Raw genomic sequence first — 22,265 nt, 5'->3', positions numbered from 1 at the left:
AGACATGTGGTTAGTAGAGTTCCAGCTCCAGCATCATAAAGGATAGAAGGATAAACTAGGAGCTGAGAGACAATAGCTTAATAATTGGAACACATATCAAAATCCAAGCTGATCATTTAATCTATGTTTTAAGATTGATTTATGATTGGAGAAATCCTTCAAATCATTAGCCTATGGCGGTATAGGGGACTGTTCAAAGTTGGAATTAAACTTAACCCCCAGATCTACCAAATTTTGCTAATACAAATAATGAGTGGTGGTCCAGAATCCATAAAATAAAAGGGAGTTATATGTATGAATGTATGTTTGTACATAGCTCTGTGTGTGCATAGAAATATAGTAGTGCAATGTTGCGAACTCATCATTCATAGAAAGGACCACATTTTGTTATTTTATCTCTGTTTCTCTTCTGATGTTAAAGTGTCATTTATTTTGTTAAACAATGGTAATGGTACATGGTATCTGTATTTTTCTTTATTTAAATTCTTATTTGGAAAATAAAATGTTAGCAACTATATGTCAGCCCCCATGTTTTTTTATTTCACTGACTGATGAAATGTAAAAGCCCTGGAATGATTGTTTTTTCCGAAAATTAGTACTGATTGATCGATTGATTGGCTGAATGGCATACTGATTGACAAGTGAGGAAGGATGCTGAAGTGAATCACTGAGGGCTATTCTGAGAAACATTCTATGAACATATTTGAAAAGTTAGACAGTTTATACTTAAAACAAAACAAAAAAATCTCCAAAACAAGAGCTCTGGAATTTCAGAATGGCTTTATGTATAGATGACCATAAGTGCATATATTCAGAGAATAAATGCTATATGAATATGAATTACCTTGATTTTAGTATGTAACTATCTTTGAGACTGCGTAAGTATATAACTTCCTGTCTGCTCTACCACCTGTGCTGTATTTTATCTATTTTTTGAAATTCTCTCCCTAAATAGTCTGTTATTTCAACATTTTTGCACACAAGTAGGGCTGTAACCCACTCTTGAATAATGTTTTCTTGATGCAGCATACCTGTACAGCATAATTGACAGACTAACTGTTACCAAGGCAAGGGAAATGCCAGAATTGGACTAAAGCAAAACCTTAAGCCGTCTACAATATTAAATCCCAGTGATGACTTACAGGGACCTATTTATATCCCCCTTTAAATATTTCATATCTTCTCTATTACCGATAAGAGTTCATCCACAAGTTTCCTGAGGGCTTTTAATAAGTGTACATAGGATATCATTTCTGGTGTTTGGAATCACTGCGCACTATTTTTATTAAAGTTTCATGGCTGCTCAAAAAAAGTAACCTGGTGAAGAGAAGATTCATAATGAGTCATCCGGCACATTTCTGCACAAGACACCATATCTTTGTGGCTATGGTGGGGAATGGTGTGGGTACATTTAGAACATGGATTCTAAATCTTGAAAAAGAACATTCCTATCTTCCATCCCTAAAGAGATTGAGGATGTTAATTGCTTAATATTTGCAAACTACTATAAATTCTCATAGCAAGGGACAGCTTATTTCATTTGTAAAATGTAACCTCAAGTAATAGGAGTATATATGAGATAAACAGTCGTGCCAAATACATTTTACTATCTAATAGAAGAAAATAATTTGTATTATTAACTAGCTCCCAAATTTGTATTTAACTCTTCTACTGCTTGGCCAAAGAAAGAATTAAGAATAAGTTTTGATCATAGTGTCTTACTTCAAGGAAAACAAAGGTTTACTTCCATGGATTTTAAAATCCATAAAGCTGACACAACTTTAGAAATTTGTTCAGGAGACATAACTGCTCAAAATTATGAAGATTTTGGAGGTCATAATTTTCCCAGCTGGATGAAATGGATGGCATGAAGAGGTCTCATGGGTCATACCATGTTATCATTTATTATAATGTTTTAACATACAACAAAATTTGTGTTGTAAAGAACATTGGGTGGGGTTATTTATTAGTGAGGGTTGATTAGATTGCTAATAATCCAGATGGCTTGAATTTTGGAAGGCAGAATTTCTTATTGCAGTGCATGAAGGAATAAATGCTAGGTTACCAAGAGATCAAATGGCCTTCACTTAGAAGAGACTCATTTAACCTGCCATGCATGGACAACATTCAAGAGGCAGTTTTATTTTCCTCCAAATACACACTTAAAATTCATTTTTTAACTTTGTCTCAGGAGCAGTGGGCATTGTAGATGTGTGAAATATATTTTCTGCAGTGGCAGCCTCTTTCACTGGGACAATATGGGCTGAGCTTTCAGTTTCTCTTTGATTTCAGCTACAAGTACCAAAAATTTGACCTTGCCTGTGGAGCTTTGACATGTGCATTGACTTCCAGTGATTTCCCAGGACTAACACCTGGAAGCCATCACCTGCTTATGTCCAGCCGCCACAGTGCTGGACCCAGCACAGCAGCACTGGTGCTAATGGAGAGGCATTGACCCATTCAGAAAAACTAACAAGACAAACACCAGATTGTCTGATGGAAAAAAATGATACTGCCTGTCCAGATTGATCATCCATGAGTGTTCAAAAATTCAGATCAGAGAATGGGAATGATGGAAACAAAAATAACCTAAATAATATACACTTCTTATTTTGCTATTTCTTCCCAGGTGAGACATATGTGTAGGCACATCTTTCTTTAATGTGGAAATTTTGGGGGAAAAAATGGAAGAAGAGGTATCACATCAGTGAGATGCAGAGGTTTATCCTCAGGACACCAGTGACAAGTGGCATGCTTCCGACTGAGCTGCATTCTATTAATTCAAAGGTATGGGTTTTTTGGAATCAAGTACCTAGTGCTTTATCATCCACCATGCATCCAGTGGTGTTGTGCTGGACCCTTCAGGATTGTTCGCTTCTTTCAAGTTATAGCAAGAGCATCTAAATATAAATAAGGTGAAGGTAATGAGGCTTGGGAAAAGCTGGATTGGTACTCTACTTTGAGGAAGCCTTGATAGGTTATCATGTTATGAAACTGTATGAGACCGGCCTCATACAATTCGTCCTAAAATGTTTTGCTTGCAGGATTGAATCACCGATGAACTAGGGATCTATGCTTCAAGTTTATTTCTAGGAAAAAAAAAAAAAAGCCCTCATTTGCTAAAAAGTTAAAGAGCTGATCAATTGAAAATTGACGAGAAACCTGGTAAATGTCTCCTTAGATCACAGAGGAAAAATATTCATCCCTATAGAGAGATATAGAGCTTGAAAAATGTCCCTGACTGAGCACATCTCCCTTTAAATGAATGGAATTTTACAAGTCTGTTCTTGCACACAATCTTTCTATGCAATATGTATTCTGGGCAAATTTGCAATGTTCCTTTTAAAAAGCTTTTTCTTCTTCTTCTGTGTACACATAGGGATAATAAACATACACCTCTCTTTGAAGCATAATGAAGAGTGACTCCATGGAGTCAAGAGGCACTGTGAAAGAATGCAAAGCAAAAGGTGAAAAACTTGATTAACAGCCATTTGGGGGTGAAAATGTGCTTTAGTGGAGATTCCATTAACTGATCAAAGAGGGATGTATGTGTGCACACACATTTATATCAGACTCTTGAACTAGAAGTTTAAATTTGTCTTTCCATGTGTTTTATCAAATGGGCTTAGCCAACATCTTATTGCCACCAGCACTCCAGTGTCACATCAAAGCAGGTCTGTTCAATGCATCTCTGTAATTCATTACCTGAATTTTCTATCTCATACGTAGTTCCATTTGTTCACTGGCTGATGATTATTCCTTCCTAAGGGCAGCATTCTATTTGAAGAAGGAACAGACTGAACAATCATTTCCACTGGTGTAACTAGGCAGAAAGTGTTTCTTCCTCAAGGCAAAAGAAGCTAGGTGGCAGGGTTGCCAGGCAACTGAGGTCTAGTTCCAGATATTTTAGTGCTTTACTGAATCTACCGTCTGGGTCCATTCTAGGGGGTGAGACAGACCCCATTTTTTTCTCAAGCTTCCCTATTTTTGATATTTGTGATATCTCAAAGTTCTTCCAACTTCAACCAGACATGGGTACATTGCCCCAAATTTAAGGTGGTGGTTGGGGCAGCATGAGGTAGAGGTGGGGAAGCAAAGAGAGAGATGAATAGGCCTAAGCTATTTCTGATATGCCCTGCTATTTTCACAGCCATTCCTATTCAATGACACCATTCCCATATAAATCCTAACTGAACTAAAATCAACAGAATAGCATCCTCACTGCCCAGGTGTTGGTGCTGGCAAAATAGAAGCAGGTCAAAGCTGCTCAGCCTCCATCAGAGCCACATGTGTGTGCCATACAGAGTGGGAGGCACCATGAGAAAGCTCAAATGGTATTTTTCATCATCTAACTTACCATGTGAGATACACTTGCTTACTTTAGCAATGCTTACCTTCGAACAGGGCTAGGGTAGATTTAGGATGCAGGCTTCCTTTCTCTTTTCCTTTGACCAGCTTGAAAAAGTAGATTTGGGTTAAGATAATGACCGTAGTAAATTCTACATACAGTAATGTGGGTCCAAAATTCAATGTGTAGGGCGGGCCATGGTGGCTCAGCAGACAGAGTTCTCGCCTGCCATGCCGGAGACCTGGGTTCGATTCCCGATACCTGCCCATGATAAAAAAAACAAAATTCAATGTGTAAACATGATTATATATCTAATATTTTGATTCAAAAGAGAAAAAAGAACTGATTTGTTTCTGTTTCTGTGGCTTTACACATAGGGTCTTTGGGTCTTGTTTTATAAGCATAATGAATCAGATTTTCTTTGGTGCTCCACTGCAGTGTAGCCTTCATATGGTGAGCATTATCTGGAGCCCCCGATCTCTTCAATGAGATTTTCGATAGGTGGAACAGAAAATGATCAGTGAGCAATGAGGACTATTATAATGGAAACATCATTTAAAATGAAGTCTTCAACATCTGTTTCCCTCTCTAATTACAAATGCAACACTCCCTCCTGACACCCAGTCTCACCAACACCACCATAAATCACAATCATAAAAAAGTTAAAAAACAAAGTGATTTGCATGGTTTCATGGGCTTTGTATTCAGAACCACATGCATGCTTCAATTATATTCATATCATACACCATATGAAACCAGGAGATATGAGGGAAAAGATACCTCTTATACTAACCACACAATTCTTTCTTTCAAAGAACGCCACTAAAGTTTCAGGGAAGCAAAAAAAAAATGGTACTGGGAAGAGAAAACACACCAAGCTGAGAAGAAATCACTTTTGAAAAGTCCTTTCAGTTGTTTATCAAGAAATATTTATTAAAAACCTACTATGTGACTGACCTGGTGCTGGCCCCTGGGGGATAAAGGAGTAAACAAAACAGATATTTCAAACCTAATTGTTGAAAGAGACATTTAAAAAATGAGTGCATTCATAAATATATAATTACCACTGTGAGTTTCAGTGGAGAAAAACTGCAGGGTTCTAAGACAATGAAACTTACAGCAAAATCCCAAGAAGGCAGCAAAACCAAAGGAAAGAGCAAAAAGATTACTTGAAGCATTCTGCAGGCGACTTTTAGAAATACCAGCAGAGTTATATTTACAGAATTTTTCAATTTTTGAAAAATTGGCAATTAAAAACAGAAGACAGCTAGTAATTTAAATAGAATATTGAAGATAATATTTATAGACTTAACTTTCAAAAATTTCATACCAAAAGAATGAAAATGCTCTGCAATTCATATGTCAGCTTTTATATAAAGAAGTAATGTGTCCAATGTTGATTAATATGAAACAGTCTGTGATATAGAAACAGGGTTGCAAGTTGTTCTGAACTTGATGATAAAAGAAGAAAACTAAGACAAGAACCAGAGCAAATGCATCCCTAATACACTATAGGGTTTCACCAGTTCCCAGAGAGGAGAAAACCATCATTGAAACAACTGCATAGAATATGTACATATCATATATCATAATACTTTATGTACATGTATGAGTATGTGTTTATCATATGTATATCATATGATATATACTGTTAACATATGCCCTTAATGTATTGGATAAAATAGGTTATCCTACCGTAACAAACAAGTCCATAGTCTTAACGGTTTAAAACTCATTTATGTTCATTTTGGTTCAGTGAAGGGACTCAGTTGCATTTCATACTCACTTAACAACCAAAGATATTCCACCAGCTACAATGTCTCTGATCACCATGGTAGTGTAAAGAGGCAATGCGGAACTACCTACTAGTTCTCAAATGCTTCCATCTGGATATTATGTACAATCAAATTTCATTGGCTAAAGCCAGTAGGATGGTCATGACTAGGGCAATCCTCCCATTTGTCCAAAAGCAGAGGGGAATATGGTCTTTTTAGCCACCTTATATTCTATATTTGCTATACATATACTAGGTACTGCATGAGTGTATTTCATTCTATCATCCATATAATTAATATTGGTGCTAAATATCATATCAGCACTATATACAATTGATATCTACAAGTAAGACACCAATATTTAGAATAGACATATGTAATAAACAGCCCAACCTCTCTTTCAAAATGATATCAAAACAGGTAAGCATAGCCTATCCTATGTGGCAACACCAGACATTATACCCACCATGCAGAAATGGGAATATCAGAGACCTCTCTGCAAGAACAGAATGGTTCCCAGAAACTTCATTCATGCCAACTGAGATATAACACTGTGTACATGTTTAGAAAATGGAATTTTTTATTGAAATTATGGACTACTTAAACTTGAAAGAACAGAATGGATGAGAGGGTATACCAAACAGACTCAACTTGTTTATTAAAACACTTATTATTCTCTAAAATTAGCCATTGTATTATGCAGGTATTAATGAGTAGTCACTCAGAAGCAAAAATTGCTTTTCTCAATGTGTGTTAAAAGGAAAGAAATATTTAAGTCATTCATTTTTTTTTAAATGTTTCTTTCATATATGTAAAATCATTTTTACTAATAAATCTGTATTTTAAAAACTGTACATATGTTGTTGAGAAGCTACTGTTCCCTCCTTCTTCCAAAGCACACATACACAATCGTTGCCCTGGAAATCACTAAAAGTTTCATTTCAGTAATAGAGAATAAATGTTAGAACAATAATTGACTAAACATGAACAATTCAAATATAGGCTTACAGTTCATACTTTTTCAAATATTGCAATGTCTTCTTCTGCAATTGCAAGAGTCTTGAACATATTTTTATTCTTCTCTACTCCCTGTTGCTCCCATTTCCAGAACTGCTTGTAAAACAACTATATCTTATAGCATAGATAAACAACACTGCGAAGAATTCAGTGTTACATAAGTGTAATTGTGTGTCTTTTCAGTATATTTTCTTAGCCAACTAATAGTTATCCCTCTATCTGATTATATGACTCCTTAAATCCATTTCATATGCATGACGCCTTAATTTGGAAATTTTCTCAGCTTCAAACTGTAAACTAATAAATTCCCATTGTTTAAACCAACCCTTAAACAATGATATCTGCTTTAAGAAGCCTAGGAAACTAAAACAATATCTTTTCAAATTAGTAGTTCATAGGTGTAGATTATGTAACATAAACCCCAGGATAATCACAAAAAAAGTAATTTAAAATATATACATAAATAATAACGAGAAAAGGATTAGTTAGATACATGAGAAAAATCAACTATACAGAAGAGGGGGTTTCAAAAAAGGAAAAGAGAACCCAAAATAAAACATATGACATATAAAAAACAAATTTAAAAATGACTGAAGGAAGTATTACCTTTATAGTAACAACACTGAATATTAATGGATTAAACTTCCCAATCAAAAGACACTGGCTGAATGGATAGAAAAAGCACACAAAATTATATGTTGTTTACAAGGAACTCAACTTAGACCCCAAAACAAAATAGATTTAAAAATGAAAGGACGGAAAAGATATTCCATGTAAATAGTAACCAAAAAAGAGCTAATATAACCACACTAATATTGTACAAAATAGACTTACAAGAGACTAATAAGGACAGCTCATGTTAATAAAAGGCACAATGCACCAAGAAGAGATAACAATCATAAATATTTCTGCACCTAACCACAGTACCCAAAAATGCATTGAGTAAACACTGGCAAAACTGAAGGGAGAAATAGAGGCCTCTACAATAATAAATGGGGATTTTAATATACCACACTTATCAATAGATAAAATATCTAGACAGAAGATTAAAAAGGAAACATAAATTAATAATATGATAAATAAACTAGACCTAAGACACATATATAGAACATTATACCCAAATATAGAAGTACATGCATTCTTCTCAAGTGTCCATGGATTGTTTTTCAGGATATGCCACATTTTTGGTCACAACACAAGTATCATAAATTTAAAAAGATTGAAATTATACAAAGTAACCTTTCTGAACATAATGGAACTAAGCTGGAACTCTTTATACTAGAGAAGTTGAAAATGCACAGACACGGAATTTAAATAATGCACTCAAACCGTTAGTGGGTCAAAGAAGAAATGTCAAGGGAAATCAGTAAATATCTTCAGATGAATGAAGATGGGAACAAAACATATCAAAATGTATGGGATACAGCAATGACGGAGCTAAAGAGTAAGTTTATAGCCCTAAAACATTAAAAAAGTAGAGCTATAATGAGAGCCCTAACTACACACCTGGAAGAATTAGAAAACTAGCAACAACCAAACCAAAAGCAAGTAGAGGGAAAGAAATAACAAAGATTAGAGCACGAATAAATGAAATAGAGATTTAAAAACACAATAGAACAGACAGAAGCAAAACATGGTTCTTTGACAAGATAAAAAAAAATGACAAATCTTTAGCCACACTTAAAAAGAAAAAAAGAGATATAATGTCAACAAATAAAATCAGAAATGAGAGGGGGTATTACTACTGACCTTAGAGAAATAAAAAATAACTCATAAGAGGAACTTGCCTGACCATTGCTCCAAACATATTTCCTGACTGGTTGATAAACTGGAAGGCTGGTTTATTAAATCATCAGTTAGTTGATTGCAGCTGTGGCTGATCACAACTGCAATCAACTAAGGGCATGCCTTCCACAATGAGATAATCCAATCAGTTGGAGGCTATTAAAGAAGAAGAGAGATGTTTTTTTCACTACTTCTACAGCCAGCAAGACTCTCCTATGAAGTTCATCCAGACTCTTCATTGGAGCTGCCAGCTTCACAGCCTGCTCTACAGATTTTGAACTCTTCCATTCCCACAGCTGCATGACACCCTTTATAAATCTCTTATTTACAGATATCTCTTCCTGTTGGTTCTGTTTCTGTAGAAAACTGTGAGTAATACAACTAGGTACCAGGAGTGGTTCTTGAGAAACAGAACCTTAAAAATGGGTTTTTACAATTGTTTCCTATTCTGGTTAGACTCAAATGCTCTAATGACTCCATTTCTAAGAATCAAGATGGTACTGACAGCTTATGGGGTGAGTTGGCAAGAGATACACACAAAATATCACCATTTGATTCTGCTAATTAAACACTTATATGAGGCAAGTCTCTGGGTGATAGTGTTTTTGACACCTTTATGGAGATTTGTGGAATTAAGAGGTTTAACAATGTTGGCTCGTTGTTGTTAATACACTGGACACAGTTAAAGGGATGAGCTGAAGGCTTCACATTTTCAACTTAAGCACCATATGAAATGTGTAAAAGTTTCCATGTGTGCCCTGAAAGAAAATATTATTTCCTATAGTCACAGACTTGAGAGCTCTGAAAACCAGACACAGAGCCTCACTGTATGAGTAGCAGATTTACAACACAGCTAAAATCTCAGCATCACAGGGTGTCTGCTGTTAAAGCAATGGCTTTGATTGGAAAATAATGGGATCCTGAAATGTGGTATGGGGAAAATGTCTTGATAATGATGATGATGATCATGGGGAGCTGGAATCTGCTAAGCCTTTGCTAGATAGACCTGTAATGAACCACTCTGAGGAAAGAGCTTCCTGACCTCCAGCCCTCCTTGAGGAAATATCTCTCTGGACCCCAAACTGCCCAGAGGAGTCTGCCAACCAGCCTCCACCTAAAGAGATTAACCCTTCAGTGCCTGCTAAACCTGAAACCACCTCCCTTGGGTAAACAGGCTTCATTCCTCTATCTGGAGTGACTAATTCTGTTTCAATTGATGAAACTGCAAAGGAATGCTTTGAGATAATTGGTGTGAAATAAACCTCTATTTCTTTTCATAACTCACCCCCATCACCCCCTCTTTTCTTCAAGACCTATAACTAGACCAAAGTTTCAACAGGCCCTGAAAGGTGAGGTACAAAGTGTGACCCAAGATGAGGTATGCTATACTCCAAAAAAACTGCATGAGTTTTACAATCTATACAGACAGAAATCAGGGGAATATGTGCAGGAATGGATATTAAGGATGTGGGATAATGGTGGAAGGAATATAAAGTTGGATCAAGCTGAATTTATTGATATGGGCCCACTAAGTAGAGATTCTGCAATCAGTATTGTAGATCAAGGGGTTAGGAAGGGCATTAACAGTTTGGATGGTTGGCTGAAACAGAGATCAAGAGGTGTCCAACATTACCTGAGGTCGAAGTGCCAGTACTGTCCTCGCATAATGTAGATGAGGGAATCAGAGGCTTAGAGAGATGGAATGTTACAGTGGATTTATCATGGAAGACCTGCTCACAAAAGGCAGACCCTTAGGATTTTTGAGCAAAGCCTTACTATCTGCTGAAGATAATTACTCTCTTTTTGAGAAACAGCTTTTAGCCTACTACTGGTCCTTAGCATGGACTGAATGCTTAATCATGGGTCACCAAGTTACCATGAGACCTGAGTTGCCTATCATGAGCTGGGTGTTTTTGTTATCTGACCCACCAAGTCATAAATTTGGATGTGCAAAGTAGCACTCTATCATGAAATGGGAATGGTATATAAAAGATAAGGCTCGAGCACATCTTGAAGGCACAAGTAAGTTACATGAGGAAGTGGCCCAAATGCCCATGACATCCACTCCTGCCACATTACCTTCTCTTTCCCAGGCCAGATCTATGGCCTCTTAGGGAGCTCCTTATAGTCAGCTGACTAAGGAAGAGAAAACTCAGGCCCGATTTACAGATGGTTCTGCATGATATGCAGGGGACTACCTAGAAGTGGACAGCTGTAGCACTACAACCCCATTCTGGGATGTCCTCAGAGGGCGGTGATGAAAGGAAATCCTCCCAGTGGGTGGAACTTCGAGCAGTATACCTGGTTGTTCATTTTGCTTGGAAAGAGAGCTGGCCAGAGGTACTTTTGTATACTGATTCATGTGCTGTTGCAAATGGTTTGGCTGGATGGTCAGGGACATAGAAAGAGCATGATTGAAAAATTGAGGACAAAGAGGTCTGGGGAAGAGGTATGTGGATAGACCTTCCTGATTGGGCAAAGAATATGAAGATATTTGTTTCCCATGTGAATGCTCACCAGTGGGTGACTTCAGCAGAGGAAGGTTTTAATAATCAAGTGGATAAGATGACCCATCCTACAGTTACATCTCATCCTCTTTCCCAGTCACTCCTGTCGTTGCCCAATGGGCTCATGAACAAAGCGTGCATGGTGGTAGGGATGGAGGTTATGCATGAGTTCAGCAACATGGACTTCCACCCACCAAGGCCAACCTGGCTACAGCCACTGCTGAGTGTCCAATCTGCCTGCAATCTGTTGCAGCAGAAACCCACATTCAGTTCCTGATAAGGCACCATTCCCCAAGGTGGTCAGCCTGCTACTCCATGGCAGACTGATTACATTGAACCACTTCCATCAAGGAAGGGGTAGCGATTTGTTCTAACTGGAATAGATCCATATTTTGGATATGGGTTTGCCTTCCCTGCACACAATGCTTCCACAAAAACTATCATTCATGGACTTAATGGAGTGCTTTATCCACTGTTATGGTATTCCACACAGCATTGCTTCTGATGTAGGAACCGATTTTACAGCAAATTATACATGGGAATGGGCACATGTTCATGGAATTCTCTGGTCTAACCATGTTCTCCATCAACCAGAGGAAGTAGGGTTGAGAGAATGGTGGAATGGCCTTTTGAAGACCCAGTTATGTGCCAACTAGGTGGCAATACATTGCAGGGCTGAGGCAATACTCTCCAGGAGGCTGTGTGTGTCCTGAATCAGCATCGATTGTATGGTGCTATTGCTCCCATAGCCAGGATTCATAGGTCCAGGAATCAAGGGGTGGAAATGGTGACACCACTCACTATCACCACTAGTGATACAGTAGAAAAATTTTTGCTTCCTGTCCCTGAAACAAACTCTGCTGGTATACAGGTTCTTAGTTCCAAATGGAGGAGTGTGGCTATCAGGAGACACAACAATGATTGCATTGAACTGGAAGTTAAGACTGCCACCTGGCCCCTTTGGCTTCTCATGCCTCTAAATCAACAGGCACAAGAGGGGATTAATGCACTGTCTGAGGTGATTGATCTTGACTACCAGGGGGAAATAGGATTACATTTACATAATGGAAGTAAAGAAGTATTTTCCTGGAATACAGGAGATCCTCTAGAGCATCTCTTAGTACTACCATTCCCTGGTACTACCATGCAACAAGCTCATCCAGGGAGGACAACCAATGACACAGAAACTTCAGGAATTAATGTTTGGGTCACCCCACCTGGCAAAGAATCATTGCCAGCTGAAGTGCTTGCTGATGGTAAAGGAAACATGGAATGGGTAGGAAAAAGAAGGTAGTAATAAATATGAACTACGGCCATGTGACCAAATGAAGACTATGATGGTATGAATATTTCTTCCATTTTGTTATGAGTATTTTGTATTTATTCATAAACAAATATCTTGTTTTCCTCTTATCACATGACATAAGTTAGATCATTCATTTTATAGTATTTAAGTTACAAGATATGAAGTTTAAGAGTGAAAATAGATTTACACCCTATTCTGGGGAGATGTAGTGCATTTCTGGTGGTACACAGGACAGTTGAAACTTGTTAGGTGAAACATATGCTGTTTTTGTGTTCTATTCAGAAATTAAGCATGTTTCTAGGTATTCTACATAGTTGCCTAGTTAACAAGGGGTGGACTATGATGATTAGGTTCCGGTGTCAAGTTGGCCAGGTGATGTGTCCAGTTGCTACTTAGGCAAGCATTGGACCGACCATTGCTGCAAAGATATTTCATGCTGGTTGATAAATCAGAAGGCTGGTTTATTAAATCATCAGTCAGTTGATTGCAGCTGTGGTTGATTACATCTGCAGTCATCAGTCCGTTGATTGTAGCTGTGGCTGATTACATCTGCAATCAACGAAGGGTATGTCACCCACAAATGAGATAATCTAATCAATGAAAGACTATTAAAGAAGGGAGACTTTCTCACTTCTTCTTCCGTCAGCAAGCCTTTCAGGTTGAGTTTCTTGAGACCCTTCATCGGAGCTACCAGTTTCACAGCCTGCTCTATGGATTTTGGGCTCTTTCATTCCCATGGTTGCATGAGACACCTTTATCAATCTCATATTTACAGATATCTCCTGTTGGTTCTGATTCTCGAGAGAACCCTAATACAAACTATATGCCAATGAATCAGAAAATCTAGATGATATGGACAAATTCCTAGAGACACACAATGTATACTGACTCTGGAAGAAATAGAAATTTCTCAATATACCAATTACAACTAAAGAGATTGAATCAGTCATCAAAAATATCCCCAAAAAGCCAGAACCACATGGCTTCACAGATAAACACTACCAAACATTCCAAGAATTAAAACCAATCATACTTAAACTCTACCAAAAACTTGAAGAGGAGGGAACACTACCTAACTCATTATACAAGGCCAATATCATCCTTATACTAAAGCCAGATAATGATACTAAAAGAAAATTTACAGACTAATTTTTCTTATGATTATAGATGGCAAAAATCCTCAAGCAAATATTGCAAATTGAATCCAACAGCACATTAAAAGTATTATACACCATCATTAAGTGGGCTTTATACAAGGTTTGCAAAGGTGGCTGAACATAAGAAAACCAATTAATGTAATATACAACATTAACAAAATGAAAGGAAAAACACATGATTAACTTAGTTGACACAGAAAAGGCATTTGACAAAACCCAGCAAATGTTCTTGATAAAATCACTAGAAAAATAGGTATAGAAGGAAATTTCCTAAACATGATAAAGTGCATATATGAAAAACCCACAGCTATCATCATCCTCAATTGTGAAAGGTTGAAAGCTTCCTCTAAGGTTTGGAACAAGACAAGGATGCCTACTGTCAGTATAGTTGTTCAATATTGGGCTGTAAGTTCTAGCCAGAGCAGTTAGGCAAGAAAAAGAAATAAAGGCATCCAAATTTGAAAGGAAGAGTTAAATTTTTCAATATTTGCAGATGACATTATCCAATATCTAGAAAGTCCCCCCAAAACTACAACAAAGGTACTAGAGCTAATAAATGAATTCAGCAAAATGTCAGAGTATCAGATAAAAATGCAAAAATTAGTAGTGTTTCTAGGAACTAGTGATGAACAATATGAAGAAAAAACCAAGAAAGAAATCCATTAAAAATAACAACTAAAAGAACCAAATATCTAGGAATAAATTTAACCAAGGATGTAATGGACTTATACATGAAAAACTGTAAAACTTTGGTAAAATAAATCAAAGATGATCTAAATAAATGTAAGGAAATTCCATGTTGATGAAATGAAAAGCTAATATTGTTAAGATTCCAATTCTACTTAAAATGATTCACAGATCCAATGCAATCCCAGTAAAAATTACAACAGCCTACCTTGCAGAAATGGAAAAGCCAATTATCAAATTTATTTGGAAAATAAGAGGCCCTGAAAAAACCAAAACCATCTTGAAAATGAAGAATTAAGTTGGAGGACCACACTTTCTGACTCTGAAGCTTATTACAAAGCTATAGTGATCAAAACAGCATGGTACTAGCACAAGGATAAACATATAGAACAGTAAAATCAAAGTGAGAGTCAGAAATAGACCTTCACATCTATGGTCAATTGATTTTGACAAAACAGCCAAGTCCGCTCAATTGGGAAAGAATAGTCTCTTCAATAAATGGTGGGAACTGTATATCCATATGCATAAGAATGAATGAGGGCCCCTCTCTCACACCACATTAAAAAATTAATCCAAAATGGATCAAAGACCTAAATATAAGAACCAGGATCGTAAAGATCCTAGAAGAAAAGATAGGGTAGCATCTTCAGGATCTTGTGTTAAACAACAGTTTCCTACACTTTATTCCCAAAGCACAAGCAACAAAAGAAAAAAATGATAAATGGTATCGTATTAAAATTATTAAAAAAAACTTTTATGCATATAAGGATTTTATCACAAAAGAGAAAAGAGAACCTAATCAATGGGAGAAATATTTGGAAACCACATACTCAATAAGGGTTTAATATTCAGAATACATAAAGAAATCCCACAATTCAACAATAAAAAGTCAAACAATCCAATTTAAAAATGAACAATAGACATTTTTCCAATGAGGAAATACAAATGACTGTAAAAGCACATGAAAATATGCTCAACATCTTTAGTTATTAGGGAAATGCAAAGCAAAACCACAAAGAGATACTATTTCACATCCATTAGAATAGAAGCTGTTTAAAAAAAATGGTAAATAAGTGTGGAGACAATTCAGAGAAAAGGAACACTCATCCATTGCTGGTGGGAATGTAATATGGTGCAGCTGTTGTTGAAGAAAGTTTAGCAGTTCCTCATATGACCTAGCAGTCCCTCTACTCACTGTACTCCCCAAATAATTGAAAGTACAAACTCAGATATCCGCACACTGATGATCATAGCAGCATTTTTCACAGTTGCTAGAAGATGATGTAACTCAAATGTCCATCAACTGATGAATGGGTAAACTAAATGAGGACTGTACATACAATAGAATATTACTCAGCATTACAAAGTAATGAAATTCTAGTTTATGTGACAACATGGAAGAATCTTGAAGACATTATGTTGAGTCACATAAATCAGGTACAAAAGGACAAATACTGTAGGAGGTCACTGATAAGAAAGAAGTAAAATAAACAAACTCACAGAGTTAGAATCTAGAATATAGGTTACCATGGGCTGGATTGGGGTAGGGCATGGGGAGTTAGTGCTTCATTTGTATAGTGTTTCTTATAGTGTTTGTACTTGGGTAGATTCTAAAATTTTGGAAATGAATGATAGCACAACATTGTGAGTATAATTAACAGCACTGAATTATATATGTCAATATGGTTAAAAGGATAAATTTTAGGTTGTATATATGTTACTAGAATAAGAATTAAAAGACAGGAATGTACAACAGTGAGTACTATTGTAAATCATGGATGATAATTAATAGTACAAGTTACAAAAATGTTCTTTCATGAATTACAAGAAAAGTACCATACTTATACAAAGTGTTAATAATAAGGTGATATATTAGGGGGAAAATACACCCTAATAAACTATAGTCTATACTTAATACCACAATTATAGTATTCTGCCATCAACTATGGTAAATCAGAATACAGGATTAAGGATGATGGTGTCTGTATTTTAGAACATCACCTATTGTATGAGACCAAAGGAATAGAGCTTTATTTTGTTCAAAACCTAATTATCTATAGCAATCTAACTCAACCTGTCTGGATAGTTCATTTAAACAATCCAAACACATGGAACTCAAAATAGGAATGAGGGCTTGTAATTCTGTATATCTTAATGTAATACTCAGATACATCCCAGAGTATATTAGGCAGATAATTTAAAGTATTGGCAAATTTCCTCGAGGGACAGCATCAAGGGATTGAGAAAACCTTCTCAACCAAAAGGGGAAACAGAGAAAGTAGACAAAATAAAGTATCAATGGCTGAGAGATTTCAAAAAGAGTTGAAAGGTTATTCTGGAGATTATTCTTACGCATTGTATAGATATCACCTTTTTAATTAAGGCATAATGGAGAGGCTGAAGGGAAGTGCCTGAAAATGTAGCGCTGTCTTCCAGTAGCTAGGTTTCTTGAAGATGATTGTATAATGATAAAGCTTTCACAGTGTGACTGTGTGATTGTGAAAACCTTATGTCTGATGCTCCTTTCATCTATGGTATGGACAGACAAGTAAAAGAAATGGATTAAAAATAAATAAATAATGGGAGAACAAATGTTAAAATAAATTTAGTAGAGTGAAATGCTAGTGATCAATGAAAGGGAGTGGTAAGGGGTATAGAAAAATATAGGGAAAACAAATGCTAAAATATATTGGGTAGATGGAAATACTAGCAGTCAATGAAAGGGAGGGGTATGGTTTGTATGCATTTTTTTTCTTTTTTCTTTCTATTTCTTTTTCTGAATCGATGCAAATGTTCTAAGAAATTATCATGGTGGTGTATATACAACTATGTGATGATATTATGAGTTATTGATATTATACCAAGAATGGAATGATCATGTGGTAATAATATTCATGTTTGTATGTAGTTACGTTTAAAAAAATTTTTTTAATTAAAAAAAATTCCCTTGAGGGAATGGAGAAAAAACAATGAACTATTAAACTGTCCCACCTGGGAAACCCCAATACTCTCTCAAATATGAGGGACTCCCAAGTTAATAGGCCAAGACATTGATCCTGAGGCTTGCTTTTAAGAAACAAATTTTTCTAGTAGAGAAGCTAAGTCTACCTATACTTATGTCTAAGAGTTACTTCCAGAGAATTTTTGTTGTTCAAATGTGGCCTCTCTCTCTAAGCCACAATTCTGCAAGAAAATCATAACCCTCCTCCCTATGTAACACATGATGTCCAGGGGTGTGAGTCTCCCTGGAATTGTGGTACATAACTCCCAGGGATAAGCCTCACCCTGGCACTGTGTGGTCAACATGTCTTCCTGACAAAAAGGGGAAAGAAATATTAAAAAAAAAAAAAAGAGGTATCAATGGCTAAGAGAGTTCAAATAGAGTTGAGAGGCTATTCTGGAGGCTACCCTTATGTAAGCTTCACCTAGACAGTGCTAATAGCCATGGTTTCTCAAACGCCAGCCAACATCATTCCTGTTGACCCCAAAGAACACCTAGGGCTTTATTTGAGGTCTTACAAATGTCTCATGCACTAAGTTTACTTTTCAGAAGCCTAAAACCTTCAGATGGTTCCTAGGCCAGATAAGTCCTGAAACCCAGAGGGGCCAGTCTCTCCAAGAACATCAATCAGTTCCATCCTCCTATCCCATATTATCAACATCCCTTTTCAACATGAAAAGCATTAGAAAGTATACCTAAAGATTAGGATAAAGAGCAAAGAAGAAGAGGAATTATAACAAAGAATTTAGAATTCAACAAACAAGTATGACTATTGAAATCATTATATTGATAATTTTTTTAGTCTCCAGTGTCTTCAAGCAGCTAGAAGGAAAAATCTGAAATTGTGGAACTGTATCCCATACCAAACTTTGAAATCTATTCTATGAATGACTACTTGTTAAAATGTACTTTGAAATGTATTGGTTTTTTTTGTTTGTATGTATATATATATACAAAAATATATAATATATTTTATATATATATAAAATATTGCACAAAAAAGAAAAATCAAAAGAAAATTCAGTCATCAATTGTAACAAAGCTATCATTCTGATGCAAAGTATCAATAATGGGAGGATATATAAGAATGCTGCACTTTTTACATGATTTTTTCTGTAAACCTACAATTTCTCCAAAAAAATCAATTCACCATAGATGTATGAATTTATTTATAGCTTTATAGTTAAGTTTTGAAATTAAGAAGTGTGAGCCTTCCAACTTTATTCTTTTTCAAGGTTGTTTTTGGCTCCTTGAAGTCCCTTGCAATTCCATATTAACTTTAGGGTCAGCTTTGAGAAGTTTTGCTATCTTAAAAATATTGTCTTCCAATCCATGAATATGAGATTTCTTTCTCATAGACATTAACTTTTAGATTTTATCGTTTTCAAAATATTTCAATCATAGCTAGTATTACTTGTTACATGGGACAATGACTGATAATTTTAATTTTTTCATTTAATTTTGTAATGCCTTATATGATTATATTCCTACATAATATAATATAAATGTGAAGCACAATAAAACTTCCATCTTGTCCATATATATTGATTTAAAGGGTTACCCCTTTTAGTGAATTAGAAGATTTGATAAGAAGTACATAAGGCAAATATATCTTGAGAAATTTGTGAAACCACAAATTTAAGAATATTTTCACCACGTTTTATTCCTGTTGGAAATCATATTAACTATTGATTGGGGTTATGAACACCAGTAAATAATGCCCCTTTCTTCCCTTTCCATACTGAAATAAAAAGAAATAAACAAGTCAAACATATGGAGTTCATAACATCAATTTAATTAGTAATATAATCTGGTTTAAGGAAAACAGCTCAGATGGGAGGCCTTAATTAATTTCTTAATAATCCCCTTAAATTGAATGTATCCCTCAAAACTACAAGTGAGCCAAACAAACTTGACTTTGTCCTTCATGTAGGTAAGCAAGCAGAGAAGCAGGGAGGCAGACAGACAGACAGACAGATAGGCAGACAGAAAGATAGACAAGGAAGGAGAGAGGGAAGGAGGGAAGGAAGGAGAGAGGGAGAGAAAGGAGGTATGAGCAGACCATCAAACTCAGTTCCTTCCCCAAAATTCACAGATCAAATCAATTCTTCCTCCTGCCCTGAGGATTTGTCATTAAGAGACAGAAATATATTATTTATCCCATGCTAATTTCTATGGGAGTGCAGTGGACAGTGAAGTACTCGAAGAATGGGGATTAAATGTTGCCTTCAATACTTTCCTAATGCTACACACCAACCACTTTTTGACCCTGCATGGACATTTTGTTTTAATCACATGGGTATCTGTTGCAGAAGCATGCGCTCAGTTTGTAGCATTTTTCTTTCTTCACTTAAGATTATTCTTGGCACTCATCAAACCAACACAAATTCAAAATTATGCTCTTCATCCAAATTCTAATTTTTCTCTAGGAATTACTGTGTTCTTAAGTCTCTCCTCTTTTCACCTCATGTTTTCTCATATGAGGCACCCTGAGCTTTAGAATAGAACTTATTAGTTTTGAAATATGTGTAAAACGTCCAAGCAGCAATGTCCAGGAAGCACTCAAGTATATATTTTTCTGAAGTTCACGAGAGACAACAGGGATAGGAACAGTTTGGGGAGCCATCTGTTGCCTTGTAGTTATTGAGGCAACAGGACCAGAAGAGTTGAGAGTATGCTCTGTGAGAAGTAAAGGAGAAGAAAGGAAACCAAAAACAGAACTCTGAGGTACTTCAAAATCCAGAAATAAAGCACAGAAAAGGGAGCTAAATTTAGACACTGATAAGGAACACCCAGAGATACTGGAAACAAATAAGAAAACGGCATCAGGGAAGCTGTTTTAAAAAAGGAAGTGTGTCTACGTTATCATCAATTGTAACAAATGTTCCACACCAGCGCAAGGAGGTGGGGTGGTATATGGGAATCCTTTATTTTATGTGTGATTGTTCTGTAAACCCACAACTTCTCTACTAAAGAAAAAAAGTGTGTCAACCACCAGAGTGAAGACATGTGTTGTGAGGCTTAAAAATAGTCATTGGGATGAGTTCTCATGAAGCTGTCAAAATCTTAGAAAGTGTAGTTTCAGTGGACTAGTCAGAAAATAAATCAAATTATGTTGACTTGAGGTAAAGTGAATGAGAGAGAAATTAATGGACACCATTTTATAGATAACTATATGTAGAGAAATAGATATACATAGATAAATATGGATATATAAAGGTATCAGTATATTTAGAAGCTTTAGAGAAATAGATATACATAGATATAGTTATAGATATATAAAGGTATCAGTATATTTAGAAGCTTTGCTAAAAGGGAAGGAGATATAAAGGGCAGCACCATGAGGAAGGGGGGTGTTTAAAAAAATGTATTCATAATTCACCATAATCATTTGCCAAGAGGAAAGGGAAACAGAGAATGAGAGGTAGGGAAGTATAAGGTTCATTGCTGGGGAAAACACTCTGAGAAGGCAGGCAAGAATGTGATTCAGCGCCCAGATGGATAGGTCCATTTTAAAGAGGGAAAGGGTCTCTCTTTCTGAGACAAAACGTAAGATTTTTGCAGGTAAAGACTTAGGGTTTCAAGTTAAAGAACTTCAGGTTTGAGGATCTCTTTATTTTCTTGTGTGTTTCTATGTATTTTCTTAAAAAGAAATGCAGGACTGTCACCTGAGAGACAGCGGATAACTAGAGTGAAGATGGAGGCTATCAAAATTGTACGTTTTCAGTAGCTATTGAGGACAACTGAAAAGGCAGCTGATGGGTGGGCCACGGTGGCTCAGCAGGGAGAGTTCTTGCCTGCCATGCCAGAGACCGGGTTCAATTCCCAGTGTCTGCCCAAGCGAAAAAAAAAGTAGTTTACTAGGGACAACTAGTAATTCTGCTGCATAGTGTTAAGGACATTGATGATCCTGGAAATCATTTGGATGTCCAATCTGCATACTTACATTACTGACCAAGAGCAACTTTTATTATCATAGTGAACTGGTTGCAAAATGAGCCAGAAAATGATGAACATTAGAATAGTAGATTCAAATTTTTCATTCTCTTTTTCTTCCAAAAGAGGCAGGAGGAAGATAAAGGGAAAATTTGGAAAATAATCCAATAGAAATCAGATTTGTGAAGACTCAATGCTATTGAGAACTTGACTAGAGTTCTCTGTTGTGGTGAAATGGGCCCAATAAGAACAGAGGAATTCAGCTGATGTATACATGTTCTTGAGCTATTCCTGTTGATTCTTCTTTTAGTTTTATTTAAATATCTTTAAACTCCTCACATAATATCCATTGGTCATTGGCTACTCAACCTCATATCCCAATTTCCTTTGGTAAAAGAATATGCATTATTTGCTAGGATCCTCAGACTTAGATTTCTAGCAGGATGCTGACCTGGTTCCCATAAAACACTGGTAGGTTCATGATACAGCCTCAGGAAGAGGAAAGTAGCACTATTTAGAGTTTAGAGTATATATACAAGGTGGCCTATCATTCCAAGCCCAGACCCCTAAGGTACTTCCAACCAGGTCTGCCAGTTTCTTCTGCTCAGGAAATAGGTGACAGAAAATGAAGAAGTACTAATAAATTTAAATGCATAATCATTCCAATTCTACACAGATTTAAAATGTCATTGATGCTGCAGTGTGATGGTGGCTCAGTGGCAGAATTCTCGCCTGCCATGTCAGAC

At 36.2% G+C, this 22,265-nt stretch overlaps 1 long non-coding RNA gene across 1 annotated transcript in view; it reads right to left on the bottom strand.

The window, feature by feature from the left end:
* The window catches only part of LOC143668873 (uncharacterized), a 363,984-nt gene that overhangs the window by 214,496 nt on the left and 127,223 nt on the right, over window positions 1-22,265 (bottom strand). The window contains exon 3 of the long non-coding RNA XR_013168606.1: window positions 4,395-4,609. This is a non-coding gene — a long non-coding RNA (uncharacterized LOC143668873). The remainder of the gene's footprint in view (window positions 1-4,394; window positions 4,610-22,265) is intronic.

This window comes from Tamandua tetradactyla, chromosome 25 (assembly GCF_023851605.1).
Source record: "Tamandua tetradactyla isolate mTamTet1 chromosome 25, mTamTet1.pri, whole genome shotgun sequence".
NCBI classification, from domain to species: Eukaryota; Metazoa; Chordata; class Mammalia; order Pilosa; family Myrmecophagidae; genus Tamandua; species Tamandua tetradactyla.
Note: the sequence above shows the minus strand (reverse complement) of the source record. Positions and strands in the feature narration are given on the sequence as shown.